This window comes from Capricornis sumatraensis, chromosome 13 (genome assembly GCF_032405125.1).
Source record: "Capricornis sumatraensis isolate serow.1 chromosome 13, serow.2, whole genome shotgun sequence".
Lineage (NCBI taxonomy): Eukaryota > Metazoa > Chordata > Mammalia > Artiodactyla > Bovidae > Capricornis > Capricornis sumatraensis.
In genome coordinates this window covers 85,078,200-85,097,243 of record NC_091081.1, presented here as the reverse complement: position 1 = coordinate 85,097,243, position 19,044 = coordinate 85,078,200, and the positions used below count along the sequence as shown (strand labels likewise).

General features: G+C 41.8%; 1 protein-coding gene and 1 pseudogene across 1 annotated transcript in view; one reads left to right on the top strand and one right to left on the bottom strand.

The window, feature by feature from the left end:
• Positions 1–19,044, top strand: part of PRKN (parkin RBR E3 ubiquitin protein ligase) — a 1,204,761-nt gene that overhangs the window by 147,196 nt on the left and 1,038,521 nt on the right. The gene's annotated exons all lie outside the window — the stretch shown is intronic.
• On the bottom strand, positions 4,274–5,109 carry LOC138089850 (ferritin light chain pseudogene; annotated as a pseudogene).

Genomic DNA, 19,044 nt, shown 5'->3' with positions numbered 1-19,044 from the left:
CCACTGTATTTTTATTACCTGTGAGTAATAGGTGTCTCGGGCCTGGAGGGCGGGGAGGACCCTTTGAAGGAGTAGGAAAGGCCCTGCTCTAATGAGCCCTCAGGAGCTTGCTGCAGTTGTGGCACCTACCTGAGCCACAGATTCATCAGCCAGCTAAGATGCTTGACCTTCCTCTTCTCCATTTGTATCCTCCAAAGTATAAACAGTTATATGGGGCTTCCCTGATGGCTCAGCGGTAAGGAATCCACCTGCCAAGCAGGAGACGGGAGTTCAATCCCTGGGTCAGGAAGATCCCCTGAAGAAGGAAATGGCAACCTACACCAGTATTCTTGCCTGGAGAATTCCAGACAGAGGAGCCTGGAAGACTACAGTCCATGGGGTCACAAAGACATGACTTGGCAATTAAACCGCCACCACATGTGTATGCGTAGACATGCATATGTACATACATGACTGAAGCAAGTGAGCACAGCTGAGCACTTGCGTATATAGTTTCTCTGGGAAAGTGGCCTCCCCTCGTTACTTCACTTCATTTATCATCTCATACAGTGCCATGTGCATTTTCAGTTGCCTGAGGCAGGGCGGCTGTCAAACCTTTTCTTGCCTGTTCCTGACACGTATTGTGGGCATCTTATGTAATTTTTTTTCCCCTCTCCATCTCATGTTATCGTCATCTTACTATGGAGTCTTGTTTCTGTAGGGTAGGTTTCGTAGTAGCTAAATTGCTCTCAATTCTCAATCCTACCCTGATGATATTTCTAAGCTCCCCAAAGGACCGTATGATGTGGTAGCTCCTGGCTTTGGAAGTGCAGTGTCTCCCAAAGACCATCATATAAACTCCAGACTCTTTAGCCTGCCTCACAAATACCTGTTAAAGGAAGATGTATTATACCAAGGAAGTTGCCTAAAAATGAAGATAAGTTTCCAGATAGGCCATATTTTAATTCATCCAACAGACCTATGGAGAATATAATATGGGCCATTGCCTGTCTAGGGGAAGTAGTGGGTGTATATAGAACAGTGAGATATGTCAGGCCTTATGAGCTTACAGTCTGGTAGGGAAGAAAGACATGTAAACAAATTCCAATATAAGCTAAATAACTCACTTCTGTGTGTGCGTGTGTGTGCGTTTTCACATACACACAAGTGAATGTGTGTGTTGTGTAGGTTTTACCTAGAGAAGGAAGTAAGCACATGTTCATATATTCCACTTCAGGGATTAGAAGTCACTAGGGAAGAGATGATTAAATTGAGTGTTTACAGACAAAGGCTTAATCTCCAAAATATACAAATAGTTCATATAAGTCAACCACCAGAAAAGCAAACAACCCAATCGAAAAATGGGCAGAAGACCTTAGTAGACATTTCTTCAAAGAAGACACACAGATCGCCAGTAGGCACACGAAAAGATGCCCAAGATCACCAATTATTAAAGAAATGCAAATCAAACCACGAGGAACCACCTTAACACCAGTCAAAATGTGTACTTAGTCCTTCAATCACGTCCCATTCTTTGCAACCCTGTGGACTGTAGCCTGCTCGGTTCCTCCGTCCGTGGGATTTTTTCAGGCAAGAATACTGGAGTAGGTTGCTATTTCCTTCTCTAAAGGATCTTCCTGACCCAGGGATCGAACCGACATTTCTTGTATCTCCAGCATTGCAGATGGATTCTTTATCCTTCTGATCCATTGGGGAAGCTCACTAGTCAGAATGTCCATCATTAACAAGTCTACAAATAGCAAATTCTGGAGAGGATGTGGAGAAAAGGGAGCCCTTCTACACTGTTGGTAGGAATGGAGGTTCCTCAGAAAACTGAAAATCGAATTGCCATATGATTCAACAATCTCACTCCTGGACATATGGAAAACTATAATTCAAAAAGGTGCCTGCACCCGTATGTTCATAGCAGCATGTTCACAGTAGCCAAGACATGGAGACAAGCTGAATGTCCACCAGTGGAAGAATGGGCAGTGAACACGTGGCGCGTGCATACAATGGAATACCGCTCGGTCATAAAAGAGAGTGAAGCAATGCCGTCTGCAGCTACACGGATGCAACTAGAGAGTGTCATCATACTGAGTGAAGTAAATCAGAGAAAGTGATACTGTACGATGTCACGTACAGGTGGAATCTAAACTATGACACAAATGATCTCATCTACAGAACAGAAGCAGACTCAGAAACATGGAGAACAGACTTGTGATTGCCAGCGGGGAGTGGCTGGGGAGAGAAGCACTGGAAATTTGGGATTAGCAGATATAGTGAAGTGAAGTGAAGTCTCTCAGTCGTGTCCGACTCTTTGTGACCCCGTGGACTATAGCCCACCAGGCTCCTCCATCCATGGGATTCTCCAGGCAAGAATACTGGAGTGGGTTGCCATTGCCTTCTCCAGGGGATCTTCCTGACCCAGGGATCGAACCCTGGTCCCCCGCATTACAGGCAGATGCTTTAACCTCTGAGCCATCAGGGAAGCCCTAGCAGATATATAGGATGGATAAACAGGGTCCTACTGTATAGCACAGGCAACTGTATTCAATCTCATGTGATAAACCATAATGGAAAATAAGGTTTAAAAAAAAGGATGTCTATATAATTGAGTCACTTTGCTGTATAGCAGAGATGAGCACAACATTGTAAATCAACTATAAATTTCAATAAAAATTGTCTTGAGTACAACTAAGTATTTGCTCATTCTGGTGAATGGTAGACTCTAAAGGATGTTTTAGGTAGAGGAATTAGTTTGTTTAAAATCACAGTCTTGAAACTAAATTAGAGATTTGATGGAATTGAAATCACAGGGCAAGAGAAAGAGGGGAATGGTGAACAGGACAGGCTGTGTTCTCAATATAAGACAGAAGGAGAGTTCTAGGACAAAGCGTTCTCAAATGGAAGAAAGTCTATGAGCATGGTGAGTCTGCTGGTATATGCAGTTCATGGTGGAGCTCTAAACTGTATTGGGAGCAAGCAAGCTCAAAATCTATTATGCAGATAACAGCAGAAGCTGAAGACCATACTGTACAATCTTGATCAAGAAAGAATCTTGAGGAAATCATGACCAGCACTAGACACTGAAAAATTGGGAAGAATGAAGTTGGGATCAAGGTCCAGGTAAATTAGAGGATTATAGCAGGTTACCACCTGTTTTCTAGGAAATGGGTCACTGTTCATTGTGTTAAAGAAGAATATGGAATATGAGATTCTAAGGGAGAGGAAAAGTTCTGTAGAGTGCTGATAATATGCAGGTAAATAAACTTTTTGAATAAGAATTGAAGGCCAGAGTGCTTTAAAGTCTCATGATGTTTAACTTACCTCTGTGTCAGCCTTGAACTTTTGGAGCTTAAGTTCATTTACTTTTAGTAAAATTTGTTTTGCTTTTTCTAAGAAAAATAGGGATATAAATTAGACTTAAATGTCTTTTCGGAGATAAAATAGCTCTTAAAATTTTGCATTTTGATGAGATGAGTTTAAATGAACAAAATGCAATCAGATGAACAGTCCTTAAAATACACAGTGTGAAAAATCAAATCAAGAATGCTTAGAGCAAAGCATTTAAGGCTTTATTATATTGAAACCATTTGAAAAAATATTCTGAATGATGAAAAACAGAACATGTGATCAGGTTTTATAATGTAAAACTGATTTCTGTTTTCCAAGAATGTATTACTTTCTTACTCTACTTACAGTGTTCTTAAATATATTGTTCTCAAAACAAAGTCATCATTTTAAAACGGTGTTGTAATTATGATTGTAAAAATATTTTCACTTTGTTTAAATGTGTAAAAATCTAGAAAATTAGAAGAGAGTAAAGATCACACTAATACCTACATACAAGAGATAGCCACTGTTAAATTTTGTTGCAGAAATCTCCATGTAATATATGTGTTATTTCTAGTTATGAAATAATAAAAAAACAAAGTCTAAAAATGAAGTTAAAAAATAGTCAAAAAATGAAGGTCATGGCATCCAGTCCCATCACTTCATGGCAAATAGATGGGGAAACAATGGAAACAGTGACAGACTTTATTTTCTTGGGCTCCAAAATCACTGCAAATGAAATTAAAAGACGCTTGCTCCTTGGAAGAAAAGCTATGACCAACCTAGATAGCACAAATATAACACTTGTATTTTTCATTCCCTCTATAGGGAGTATTCTAGTAACAGAAACATTTTGGAGTTCAGAATGTTCATATAACTTACCACTTGCCTCTTCCAGTAGAGGAGTTTTGAACTCTGTATTTTTCTTTCTTTCTTTTTTTTGGCTGCAAAAAGCTTTATTGTTTCCATTTGGTCCAAGGCTTGAGAGAGGGCTCCAGGGTGTTAAAAAGCTGCCTAGTGGCTGCAGAGAGGGGCTTCAGGCAGCCCTGATGTTAGGTGGGTTCTTCAATGGCCACTGGTCTCCAGAAGCTCCTAGTCGTGCTTGAGGGTAAGCCTTTCGAAGAGATACTCGCCCAACCCAGCCTGGGGACCAGCCAGCCTAGGGAGGTTGGTCAGGTGGTCACCCAGCTTCTTGATGAGTTTCACTTCCTCATCTAGGAAGTGGTTCTCCAGGAAGTCACAGATGTGGGGGTCTCCGCGGGCAGAAGCAAGGCCATGCAGATCCAGCAGGGCTTGATTCAGGTTCTTCTCTACGAGAAGAGCGGCTTCCATAGCGTCCTGGGTTTTACCCCACTCATCTTGAGATGGCTTCTGCACGTCCAGGAAGAGGGCGCGGCCGCCACGCTGGTTTTGCAGTTTCAAGAGACGCTCCGCGCCCTCGCGCTTCTCCTTGGCCAATTCGCGAAAAAAGTGACCCACTCCTTCCAGGGCCACATCGTCACGGTCAAAATAGAAGCCCAGAGAGAGGTAGGTGTAGGAGGCCCGCAGTTGCATGTTAACCAGGCAGTTGACGGCAGCCTCCACCTCGGTAGAATAATTCTGACGAATCTGGGAGCTCATGATTGGTCGGTAATAATGAGGAGTTCAAAAATGGTGGCTGGTCCCGGTGATCGCGGACAGCTGAGTGATTGACTCCGGAGGTTGCGACTGGAAAAAAGGTTGGAGGGTGGTCGGAGGCTGGAGCAAGGGGCGTCCCTGGGTCTGTTCCGTCCAAGCACTGTTGAAGCAAGAGACAGATCCGCGGGGCCGCCGAGCGCACTTCCTGAACTCTGTATTTTTCAACTAGGAATTTTATCAATATTTGAAAATAGGAAGATTAAAGACTTTGCTTAAAAATCCATGAAAATACGTGAAATAGTACTCGATATCCTGGAATGTTTGAGAAAATTCAGGCTATGTTGTAAGTGGCATTATCTCTGAGATTCCACATGATAAACTGTTTAGTGAAGATGATGGCATAAGAGTCACAGTGAAGAAGAGTGAACCTCAGTCCTCAGATCAGCAAGTACAACTTTTGAAATAAGGAGCAGCAATCCAAAGAGGCTGTTGTGGGTCTTTATGTGAGGGCTTTCCTCTAGTTTCAGCGAACGGGGGCTACCCTTCACTGCAGTCTCTGGGCTTCTCGTTGCAAGTGGCTTCTTCCCTTGCAGGGCACGAGCTCTGGGGCGCATGCGCTCAGTAGTCGCGGCGCCTCCTGCTGGAGAGCACAGCCTCAGTAGTTGCGGTGTTGCGGTGCGTTTGCTTAGTTGCCCCGTGGTATGGGGGATCTACGTGGGTCAGGGATCAAGCCGGGGTCTCCTGCGTTGGCAGGCGGATTCTTGACCACTGAGCCACCAGGGAAGCCCTACGAGAGATATTTTTAAACGCTTGTGTAATGTATAGATTATTTATGGTGATTGTGCCCAAGTCAGAAATTTGTATTTTTGTAGAAAACTGGGCAATAATTACAAATGTTGCTGCTCTTGAAGCTCCCTTCAGGGTTTGATTCCAAATTACCTCCTAAGTTGCAACTGAGGAAACAAGAGAAAGTTTGATAAGGACTTGCGCTGTGGCAGCTTCAGGGGAGTGAGAAGTGAAGTGAAGTGAAGTGAAAGTGTCCGACCCCATCGAGTATACGGTCCCTGGAATCCTCCATGCCAGAATACTGGAGTCAAAAACCTTTCCCTTCTCCAGGGGATCTTCCCAACCCAGGGATCGAACCCAGGTCTCCCGCATTGCAGGATTCTTTACCAGCTGAGCCACAAGGGGAGCCCGGAGTGGGAAGACCCATGTTGTTATCCCACAGCACCTTCTCAGCTGTGGAATCCACGCTCCTCGCTCTGTGACCTGGCTGGGTTGGGGAGGTTCCTGCAGGGAACATGCGTAGCTGGCTCGGCGAGCCTGCAGCCAGAATCAGGAAAGCTTGTGCCACCCAGGAAGGACGCGAGCTCCCGTCGCTGGTCTGTGTTCACCTCCCTGCTGTGAGACCGTGCGATGGTGTCCGACAGCGGCTGGTCCGTTCAGAACGTGGGGTTCAGTGTCAGGGCAGCAGCATTTCCTATTAATTTTAAATGCCTTCAGAATTCTCCAGGCTGGAACCGTACTGAACTTTTTTTTTCATTTAATTTTTATTTTATATTGGGTAGAGTTGATTTACAATGTGTTAGTTTCAGGTGTACAGCAGAGTGCTTCAGTTATATGTATACACATATCCATTCTTTCTCAGATTCTTTTCCCATGGGGGTTATTGCAGACTGTTGAGTCGAGTTCCCTGTGCTGTCCAGTAGGGCCTTGCTGCTCATCTAGTTTTGAACAGTTTCACTTTGGGAAAAAGGAATGTTTCAGTGTTCGATTGTCTTGATTTCTGTGTAGGTGGTGTCAAGGGTTTTTTCATTGTGAGCCATAATACACGCATTATATCGTAATTACAGATAGTGTCCTTCTGCACAATGTTGCTGGAACATGTAAAAGTATATATTATTGTTGTTGATTGGTTGCTAAGTCATAGGCTTCCCTGTCCTTCAGCATCTCCTGGAATTTGCTCAGATTCCTATCCATTGAGTCAGCGATGCCATCCAACTATCTCATCCTCTGCTGTTCTTTCTCCTGTTGCTTGCAGTCTTTCCCAGCATCAGGGTCTTTTCCACTGAGTCGGCTCTTCGCATCATGTGGCCAGTGTGTTGGAGCTTCAACATCAGTTGATTTCCTTTAGGATTGACTGGGTTGATCTCCTTGCAGTTAGATAATGTCTAAGTTTTTCTGTACCCAGTTAATTTGTGTAAACTTCTGTCTGGTTTCCTTTAGGGTAAGATTTGATTAATACAGTTAGTCTAAAAGCTGAGGGGTGTGTGTGTGTGTGTATGTGTACACATATTAATTTTTAAATTTTGCCTCTCAGTAAAGTCTTGCTTTAAAAAATATTTTAGTGGTTTGATTAGAAATGAATTAATTTTATTTGATGTACTTCAAAATAATACTAGAATTGATTTAAAACATGTTTTATATTACTGTAGAGGCCATTTTAAATTCATCTTTCCATAAATATTTGTAGATATTATTGATTTTTGGAAATAATTTCCTACTGTTTGCATTGGTGTCAGGACATCTGAGCTGTACACCAGACTATGTTCCTTTGCTACTTGGTTCTTGATTGCTTACAACTGAAAAACTTGTTAAAAGCACAGTCCCTTGCGCGTAGAAGGAGGTGAATAATTTTGAGTTGAATATATAATAGTTGTAGCTAAGATTACTCCCTTACTACAAAGTCCTCCAGATAATTATATTCCAGCATCTTCCCTAATAATCTAATCATTCTGCTTTTGGAATTCTTTTTCCATGAACAGCAGACTCCATTGTTAAACTCCAGTCTTGCTTCAGAACATTTCTGCCACCACCTGGCCTTGAGTAGGACTTCCTGTTTTCCCTGAGGCCTCTCCAGGCGAGGCTGTTTAGTTTCACAGGTGCTCCTCAGAGTCAGGTACTGAAGCCAAGATGGACGTTCTCCAGGGCACCGGCCAGACCAGACCCCTTGCCTCCTGTTACGACTTTTGAGCTTTATGCCACTTGGCTCTACCAGGCTCTCCTCCAGGTTGATCCTGTCATCTGCTAACCTTGTCCTCCCAACCTGTATTTCCCCTTGCAGAAGATTTCATTCTCCCCCCTTTATTCTCCGCTCCAGCTTCTGTCAGCTTTCTTGGGAATTCACTGTTTATGTGGATAGGTGGAGTGGTAAAAAATCCACCTGCCAATGCTGGAGATGCAAGAGATGAATCCTGGTATGTTCCCTGAGTCGGGGAGATCCCTTGGAGAAGGAAGTGGTAACCCACTATTCTTGTCTGGGAAATCCATGGACAGAGAAGTCTGGAGGGCTGCAGTCCCTGGGATCACAAAGAGTTGGACGTGGCTGAGTACACGCACAGAGATGCACACCCTCAATCTTAGTTTCTTCATTATCCCATCTCCAATGAACTTTTATTTCATTCTGTTCTAAATACAGATGACAGAATTAGACTGCATTTTTATCATCAGCAGAAACTTGTCTCTCTCCAAAATTACAAACACAAACATTCTTGTCATTGACAACAGCACATATGCTCACAAGAGTGAAGTAATTTTAACTTCACTCATTCTCTTTCTCACTCTTCCCCAGCCCTTTACTTCTTCTACCTTTATTCACTCTGAATTGCATAGTGTTAGTCGCTCAGTCGTACCCGACTCTTTGCGACCCCATGGACTGCAGCTCTCTGTCCATGAGATTTTCCAGGCAAGGATACTGGAGTGGGTTGCCACTTCCTTCTCCAGGGAATCTTCCCAACCCAGGAATCGAACCCAGGTCTCCGGCACTGCAGGCAGATTCTTTACCAACTGAGCTACAAGGGAAGCCCATAGTTCACTATTTATTCACTTTGCTTCAGCTGCTCTTCCACATGCTTTTTTTTTTTTTTTTTTTAATGAACTTGCTTTGTCCAAGCAAGTTCATGACTTTAAATGTCTTTGCTAATCTGTTTTTTCACTTTATGTTCTCATGAAGTTTTGAGGTTTTTGTGGGGGGAGGGGTTTGTTGTTTTTTAGTAAGCATTTGAATAAACAGAAGATAGCATAAGGTTACAATCTGAAGATTGCTCTGTCATTCCTGTTAATAAATATTACCTGGAATTCCTAAGCAAGTAAGAGTTACCACTTTGTGTAAGCACCAGTTTATACCTGGACCTTGGTTATTTGGCCCGACACCACCATGCCCCCCATCCCTTCTCTACCTCTTTCCGTTTGGCTGACCACTTTGCTGAATACTTTACTGAGATTCACAGCACAGAGCACTGTCTCCTTCTCACTTGTTTCTTTAGAAACATACCATCCTTCTTACTGTCTGATACCAAGATCATTAGACCTGCTCTGGGCCCCCACATCTTGACTTATCAAAGACGATGCTTCTTCAGCTAGTTACCTCCCCCTTGAATCATTAACCTTTCTCTTTTTCTTTATCCACAATCATTTTTTAGTAATATCCACCCTTTTAAAGATCTTACCTGAACTCCCCCCTTCATAGATCACAGCCTTGTTGTGGTGAAGTCTTCATTGCGTAACTTAATGAAGAAGGGTTTTAAAAGAGGAAACAGTGTCAGATTTTATCTTCTTGGACTCCAAAATCACTGCAGAGAGTGACTGAAGCCACAAAATTAAAAGATGCTAGCTTCTTGAAAGGAAAGCTACGACAAACCTAGACAGTGTATTAAAAAGCAGAGACATCACTGTGGATAAAGGTCTGTCTAGTCAAAGCTGTGGTTTTTCCATGAGTCATGTATGGGTGTGAGAGTTGGACCATAAAGAAGGGTGAACAGTGAAGGATTGATGCTTTTAAATTGTGGTGCTGGAGAAGACTCTTGAGAGTTCCGTGGACAGGAAGGAGACCAAACCAGTCAATCCTAAATGAAATCAACCCTGAATATTCATTGGAAGGACTGATGCTGCAACTGAATCTCCAGTTGTTTGGCCACCTGATGTGAAGAGCTGACTCACTTGAAAAGACCCTGATTCCGAGAAAGATTGAAGGCAGGAGGAGAAGGGGACGACAGAGGATGAGATGGTTGGATGGCATCACCGACTCAATGGGCATGAGTTTGAGTGAGATCCAGGAACTGGTGCTGGACGGGGAGGCCTGGCGTGCTGCAAAGAGTCAGACACGACTGAGCGACTGAACAACAGCAGCAGCAACCTGAACTCCACTGGTTTCTCTCCCTGTTGCCGCATCCTTGTCAGAGTCTCCAGTAACTTTGAATGTTGCCAAGCTCACTTAGATGTTTCTTTCGTCCTGTCTTCCTTCACCACTTACCAGCATTTGACACTGGCATTGTTCATCATACCTCTACTTGGTGAAACATATTCTTTTTTTCTTTTTGACAATTTGAGTTTCCTTTTACATGTGTGGTCCTTTCTGCTTAGCTGTCTTTGGCTTGAATCTGACCAAATTCTGAATATTGAGGTTCCTCATGGTTCCACACTGAGTTCTCTTTGTCTTCTCTTTATTACATTCCAAGGCTTTAAAAACTATATGCTAATAACTCCCACGTTTATACATCTGGCTTGGATCTCTCTTCAGTGCTTCTTTTTCGTTTGTCCAAATTTACTTAGCTGGCAAATCCACATGGATGTGTCTCAGACGTCTCTAACTTAATATGTTTTGTACTAAACTCTTGCTTTTCCCTGTGGAAACCTGTTTCTCCACGGATCTTCTCAGTTTCAGTAAATGATATGTCATGCTACCTGATAGCTGAAATAGAAGCCTGATTGATCTTTTGTTCTGTCCCCTCCAACACTCCTATAACCAGTTATTCCACACAGTGGTTGATTTGCCATCAGAGTACATTTTCTATTGCTTGTGTGCCGGCACTAACTCACTGGTATTTTGCTTTCTCTCTTGCCACCTATTAATAGAGCAGTCAGAGTCAACTAATTAGAGCATAAATTGTCTCTTCACTTCCTTGCTAAAAACCCTGTGTTTCCTTTACATTGCACTTAGCAGTTTTGATCATTATTCTTAACCTAGATAGCCACGGCCCGGTCTCTGGCTTTGGTTTCTAACTCCTGCCTTTGATCACTGCAGCCTAGTCATCTGTTTTGTTTGTGGAACAATCCAGACTTAGGTATTTTGTTTATTCTGTTCCTTTTTTTAAAATGTTCTTTCCTTCTTTCTTCCCATGACTGGGTTCTTTTAATTCAAGTTTTCGACTCATCTCCAATTTAGTCTTTAATCACTCTTTCTTGGTGGGATACCCTGTTATTCTTGACTGTAACATCATCTCTTTTTTTTTTTGTACATTTCACATTTTATAATCATGAATTTGCATGTTAGATTTTGTCTTATCTGTGTCTTCCACTAAACCCTAAGGTCTATCACCACGTACCTGCTGCTGAATACATATTAAGTGTTTAATTAATAGCTGTTAAGTGAATTAGTAACTTAGTCTGAAAGTTTCTGCAATGAAAGAAATAGTCAAGGATTGTAGAAAACACCAAGAAAAGAAATGATCCATTTCTTCAGTTTGTTCACAGATATGTGTTAAAAGGACTGGCTAAGAGCTCTCACGTGAGGTCGGTTTGCCCTCAGCAAAGACAGAATAATCTGAGGGCTGCCATATGGGTGTCATGCACTTGTAAGTTGTATACTTCTTTGTATATGGTTGTACTTCAATGAAATTTTTAATTTACATAAATAATTAAGAAAATGAAGAAGAAAAAGGAGGAAATGCCAAGAATTGCTCCATTTTCTAAACAGGACTGATGATTTTTAAGAAAGAGCCTCATCTCTGAATGACTATATTTAGGGAAAAATCCGTTTTCATTCATTGTTCTTATTTTGTTCATATTCTTTTGCAGCTCTTCTTTTCTGTTTCTAATGCTTTTAAAAACCTCGTCTAAATTATATTCTGCTTGTTACAGATAGGAAATAGAATATCCTTTTCAGACATTGGTTTGACCAGTGATGTTTATACCCAGGAAAATTAGTAACTCATTTTTGCAATTTGTATTCCCGTGTGCATATTCACTATCCTATTTTCTGCTTGGACTATTCACCCTGTAAACTGGAATATTAATAGAATCTCATTTGTATGTATGTTCCAGGGACTACTCTGTAAAGGGGAACATTTACCAATGCATATTACAAGCATCAGATCACTCGATCATTAAGGGAGTCGGGAGTCTTGAAATTACATATGAGCTTTCCTGACAGCTCAGTTGGTAAAGAATCCGCCCGCCATGCAGGAGACCCTGGTTCGATTCCTGGGTTGGAAAGATCCGCTGGCGATGGGATAGGCTACCCACTCCAGTATTACATAAATAGGAAGACTTTTCGTCACACTCAGTTCCACATACTGTTCTCTCAGTTTTAGTACTAGTGACCTGTCAGGCGAGTAGGAGTGACATCTGAGCAGAGAGCAGTCAACCCAAGGCCTCCCTGGTGGTGGTAGTCTTTTATTTGCTCTATAGGTCTGAAGTTGACTCCATCATTACATGCAGTTTGATTTAACTGTTTGACACGACACTCTCACATCTTGATTCGTAGTGAAGTGTTTCTAATCTCTAGAAAATTTCTGAAATCCATATCTTATACATCTTTGTAAAAACTTTGTAATGTATGCTAATACATTGTTATGTGTCCACCAGAGACTTGAAGCTTTCTGTTTAAGACCTAATATGTACTTAAATATTACTGAAATGGACTCTGGAAATAACTCTCCTGAAAAAGATCCGGTAAGAAATGCGGCTACTCTGTTCAGAAACTTCACCATGTGGCGGTCAGCTGTCCCAGCCAAGCCTGGGAATTTACACCTTCCTAGGGTAGTCTTTGATGAGTAACAAGGGTGGGGGCGGTGGGTTCTCTAACTGCCCCTCCCTCCAACCCCTCACCCGCTACCCCTTTCCCAACGAGGACAGTCTTAGGGCTGTCTGCATAGTTCCCCTTGGGAATGAGCCAAAGTTCCCTGCACAAGAGTCTGCCCGATGACACACCATTTTAGGGCTTAATTCCTTTCTCTGTCCCTCTTCCTGACTCCTCCTTCATTTTTTGGCTAATACACCATTGTCTAAATATACCACATTTTCTTTATGCATGCATCTGTCCATGGGCATTTGGGTTGCCTTCATTAAGACAACTTTCCTTCTACCTAGAGGTTGAATTTGGAGAAGGCAATGGCACCGGACTCCAGTACTCTTGCCTGGAAAATCCCATGGACGGAGGAGCCTGGTAGGCTGCAGTCCATGGGGTCGCTAAGAGTCGGACACGACTGAGCGACTTCCCTTTCCTTTTCACTTTCATGCATTGGAGAAGGAAATGGCAACCCACTCTAGTGTTCTTGCCTAGCGAATCCCAAGGATGGGGGAGCCTGGTGGGCTGCCATCTGTGGGGTCACACAGAGTCAGACATGACTCAAGTGACTTAGCAGTAGCAGTAGCAGACGTTGAATTTATTGTAATGATCCTTTACAGTCCTTTGACTTTTAATTGCTTATTATATGTTACTGCACTTCTAATTTTATCCTTAATACTATCTTGGTCAACTGACTAACCTTAAGCTACCTACATATTAATCTTTATTTTCTATTTGTGAAGATGTTATTGGAAACCATCAATTGAAATTGTATCACCTCTGTGGAACAGCTGAAAATGGTGAGACAGGCTTAGTCCCATCATCCTCTGTGCTCCTTCACCTTTCTGTTTTGTAGTAATCCATACTAGAGAAGGTAACATATCACTGTTAGTCCTACCTTCTCAGCTAGGCTGTTCCATCTCTTCAATGGAAGGTTTTTTTATCTTTGAAAGTCTGTGTACAAACTGGTCATGTACATGCTGAGTCCCTCAGTCATGTCTGACTCTGTGACTGCATGGACTGTAGCCCACCAGGCTCCTCTGTCAATGGGCTCTTCCAGGGAAGCACACTGGAGTGGGTTGCCATTGTAGATACTGGTGGTTAGTAAGGGGATCAGCCCTGGGATTTCTTTGGAAGGAATGATGCTAAAGCTGAAACTCCAGTACTCTGGCCACCTCATGCAAAGAGTTGACTCATTAGAAAAGACTCTGATGCTGGGAGGGATTGGGGGCAGGAGGTGAAGGGGACGACCGAGGATGAGCTGGCTGGATGGCATCACTGACTCGATGGACGTGAGTCTGAGTGAACTCTGGGAGTTGGTGATGGACAGGGAGGCCTGGCGTGCTGTGATTCATGGGGTTTCAAAGAGTTGGACATGACTGAGCGACTGAACTGAACTGAACTGAATAAAAGTTGAGTGAAAAACAAATACATACTTCTATGGATACACCCGTTTGCCTAGAGAAAACACATTGAGAGTGCTCTTGGCATCATTTCTAAAATACCTGAGAAATAATCCAAGAGCAGGACTGTCTTTTTTTTTTTTTTTCTTTCACCGTTTCCAAACAGACTTGAAAACCACACATGGGAAATCTTTTTATCTCAAAGGACAGAACGTCACCCACCACTTGCCAAGGAATATCATTTACCTTCCCTAGTCAGCAGGAAGATGAGAGGCGTAAGAGGGTTCATGAAATGTACCTGAGAGCTAACTACCAAATGCCAGTTTTAAAATGTCAAATCATTTAACTTGAAATTAGTGCCACGTGAAGTAACCTATGAAACAACTCTTTGTATTTCTGAAATTCTGAGTCATCATTAACTAGCCTTGTTCATAGGAAATTTGCACTTGAGCTAAAGCTCAAATGACTTTTAATATCTCTTTGGTAGGAAGGACAGCCATACTTACAAAACAAATTCACAGTTGTAGTAAAACTGTCTCCATGGATTGTATTAGACTCCACCAAACAAGTTTTTACAATGGAAGTGAAACATTATTTGAACGTCAGTGGTTTCTAAAATTAGAAAATGGGATTGTATGCTTAACTAGAGGCATGTTCTTGGGTCCAGATTTAAGACTGATCTTTGTGTTTGCTGTTGAGATATGATTTCCTCTCAGAGAATATAGGCAGAGACCTAAAATACACATTCATTTGCTTTGAACGTTAAAAGAAAAAATTTCAGCGAGTAGGGCTGTCTCCCAGTCGTAAGAGGGAGGCTGATGTGTTTCAGTCTCTGTGAACTCTGTATCCTTGGTGACGAGCCTGATGGGGAGAGCCGTGGTTATCCGGTCAAGATGAGTTTTGATCTGGCTTTGTCCCTTTCAATGACTAACCATGACTTTGTATACGCCGCTTAATTTTTCTGGGGTCCATGTCTATTAAATGGGGGGGAAAAAATCTTTCCTACTTTGCTTAGAGGGTTTTTGCAAATATCCAGTTAGGTAATTGTTATGAACATCCTTTGGCATAACTAATATAGAGAACTATATGGATACAGCATATTATTTTTATCTTTGATAAAATTTGACTGCAACATGAGAAAAGTCCTGCATTGCCCTTGGTAAATACTGTCAGCATAACTAATTTTGATCTATGACATACAGATTATAAACATGAGGGGAGTTATCATAGTTTTGCTTTAATTTGTTCTTTTGATGCTAGTTCTTTGGAGAAGATGGGATAAAATTCTGTAATGATGTATATCAGAATCACAATAGGCAAGTCTCATTAAACCAGAAAGTTCCTGATTGAACTCTAGCATCTGGGAAATTCAGCGCCTGTTAGCAGTTGAGTGTTTCGATTGGCATATGTTTGGCATTTCTCATATTGAGACAGTGAAAGCACTGAGCAATAATGAAATAGCAAGCCCTTTGGCAGGAACAAATAGGAAATGTTTTATCATTAACCCACTGAAATAAAACTCTGATAAAACCTATGAATAATGCAAACAGAGGCATGTGAGAAAAAATGTCAGGATCAAGGGAAAAGTGATGTTTTCTTAATCAGGGCCTTGTTTGTTTTGTTTTTATTTAAAACTTACTTTCACTATATTTCAATTGGCACATATTTTGCTCCTATTTGATGAAAGGTATAAGAAGCAGTGTGCTTTAAATGGCTAAGTTTCCTTCGCCTAATTACAGGATCAAGATAGTATATGTTAATACTTTGATATGGTAATTGCTATTTGCTTAGAAGTAACTTTATATTTCAAAAAATTCAGATAACTGAGAATATCACTGTTAATAGTATGCTATAGAAGATACTTTTGGGTAAATGGACAACATAGTGATGCTTAAGTTCTGTTTAAATTTCTAATCTCTAATAAAAACCCTGAACTAATTTAACGGTTGTATATTCTAGATTCTTCAGCCTTCAAGAACCATATTCATTTGCTTATTGTCTACCCATATCTGTTGTTTTCCTAATTATCAATTCTAAGGAGAAAATTTTAGACTTCTTTTCTCTATTAATTTTTCCCCTGGTAAGTTATACTTATCAAATATTTTAAAAAGTTGAAGACTTTAAAATGAGATAATCTGTGGTTAATTCAAAGTTGATGATTTCACTGTGATCTGAAATTTATTACATTCCCTATACATTTGAGCAGTAGATGTGATTATATAAGTTTTTAAGAAGTTATCTGTATTAGAGTGACATAAATGTCATAACTCGAAACTTGAAATGGTTTCCTTATATATAAGAAACAGTTAATATGATTCCTAAATTAAACACTCTTACAATCCAAATGACTGTGAAAGTGGGCTTCCCTTGTGTCTCAGCTGGTAAAGAATCCTCCTGCAATGCAGGAGACCTGGGTTTGACACTGGGTTGGGAAGTTCCCTTGGAGAAGGGAAAGGCTACCCACTCCAGTATTCTGGCCTGGAGAATTCCATGGACTGTAGAGTCCATTGGGTTGCAAAGAGTCAGACACGACTGACCGACTTTCACACTCCAAGTAGCTAATGAGAAAATGGGTAGAGACCATGGCTACTCGGCAGACAGCTTACCCATAAAAGCCCCAGTCCCTTTGGTTTGCCTTTTAAGGAAATGAAGCAAAATCTGATGCTAGCAGAAAGTAGAAATCAAGACTAGTATTTCTTTTAGATAATGTGAACTGGCATTGGAACACCAGGAACATCCAGATTTTAAAATGAACTTGAGTTAGAATAGGAGAAAATACGTTGTGAATACATTAAAAGAAGATGAGAAAGAAGAATATTGGATCACTGCTTATCAGATGAGGAAAGCAGACAACACTGAAATGGGTGGAATTTTAATACCCACCACTTTGCTTTGTTGTCACTAAAAGTGTGTGATTTCAAACAAAGCTGTTCCATCTCACTATGTAATTAAGATAACTTCATTGTCAGTCAAATCACAAAACATCCACCCTCTCTCTGCTGCCCCTTTCAAATAACTTAGAATGACTCTAATCGTATGCTATTAGTGTTCTTAGGTTCCTAAATGAAGCTGTCTCACATCAGTTTTGTTTGTGTGGGATTACTGTAGCCTGTTACACCCAGGGCAGTGGCATTTCTTGGCGTATCTCTTTGTCCTTTGGGTTGAGTTCTTTTACACGGGTGTACTTGCATGGTCGTGTATCAGTTACGAACTGCCAGTTTCACATGCACTTATGTATTTGTGAATATAACAGATTTTTTTCCCTTGGACAATTACTTAATATTTTTGCCCATGATTCATATGAAGACCTAGAGGTCATCTCACATTTGCAGATGAAAAAAATCTGGAAAGGAGACCTAATAAAGGGAAACACAATAAAAAATCAAATAATCGTGGCAAGGCAATAGTAACGGGAAACTGAAACTGGACTTACTGGAGATGAAGTTCAAGGTTTGATTTTATCTTTTAAAAACATACAGTTGCAGGCTCGAGGATGAGAGCGTGGACAAATGTGAGGGCGATGGAGGCTCTCCGCTCAAGCTTGACCCCAGGCTCAGTGAGGCCAGCGGTGGGAAGTGCAGGCAGTCTTAGACTGGATTAGTTGAATTGTGACCACATGGACTGTAGCTCACCAGGCTCCTCTGTCAGTGGAATTCTCCAGGCCAAAATACTGGGGGCGGGTAGCCGTTCCTTTCTCCAGGGGATCTTCCCAACCCAGGGATTGAACCCAGGTCTTCAGCATTGCAAGTGGATTCTTTACTGTCTGAGCCACCAGGGAAGCCCCCAAATTATAAGTATGACACAGTTCTCTCTTCCTTTGCCTAATAAACAGTACTGTTTTGATTGGGATAACTGGGGAGGGAAGAAGCTTAGAAGAGCAGGCTTTAGAAGAACTTAGAACATAGGCTGCCTGGGTTTAAAATTGGGCTGATGCAGAGGAGGTGGGTTTCCTTAGGAAATTGGGCAGAGCAGAGCAGGGCCTTGGAGGAGAAAAAAGAAAAAGGAAGGAAGGAAGGATTTGAATGGGAACTGGAAGGAAGGGGCATTCCCTGCTGGTGTGTCGGCGCCGAGGCACCAAGGTGGTCTAGCAGGGCTTGAGTGATGACATAGGCTGTCCTGACCAGCAGCTTCTGCAGGGGCCCACCCCATCTATCTTTTGTTCCTTGCTCCAGGGCTTTGCCTTTTAAAGGACACAGAAAAGCAGTAGACTTTTTCTAGTAGAGGGCGATTGTGTTGTGTGGCAGTTGCGGTGGGAAGGGCTTCTGAATCTCTGTCTGTGTCACGCGCACTGTGCCCCAGCTACTGCACGTTCGGGCTCACCTACGTTTCTGAGAGTTACTCTCTCTCCCGTTTATGCATGAAGAGGCTGAGGCTCAGGTATGCAACTTGCTGATGCACGGTCAAGTGAGGATTCCATCTCAGGTCTGTTTCGCTTCAAGGCTCACGTTCCCCAACTAATCTTATTATTTCTGAGAACGCACCATCTCAATGCTACATTCTCATGTTGAAATGCCGTATGTTAGACATTTACATCAAGCATAATTTTTAAATACTTTAAGAAGTGTATTTCAGTGGTTAAGACATGGACATTGCATTAATCAAACAAAGGTTAAAAATCTCAGTTCTGCCTGTTACTAGCATTGTGACCTTTGGGCAGGTTTCTTACCTTCTGTGGGTTTTTGTTAACCTCTCCAGCATTTACGTCACTGGGCTGCTTTGAGGATTAAGTAAGATCATGTACAGTCAAGGCACCTAATGTTAGTGGTTTCTGTTATGTAATCTACCATATATATGCAAACAGTAAAGGAACAGTGATGATGTAGTAAGTAATGTTCCTAAAGGAAGTTCCTGAACTGATAGTGTTTAGCATCATTACACTCTTTTGTGAACCTATCTTACCTGTTCTCTGGATCCCCTTAGCTT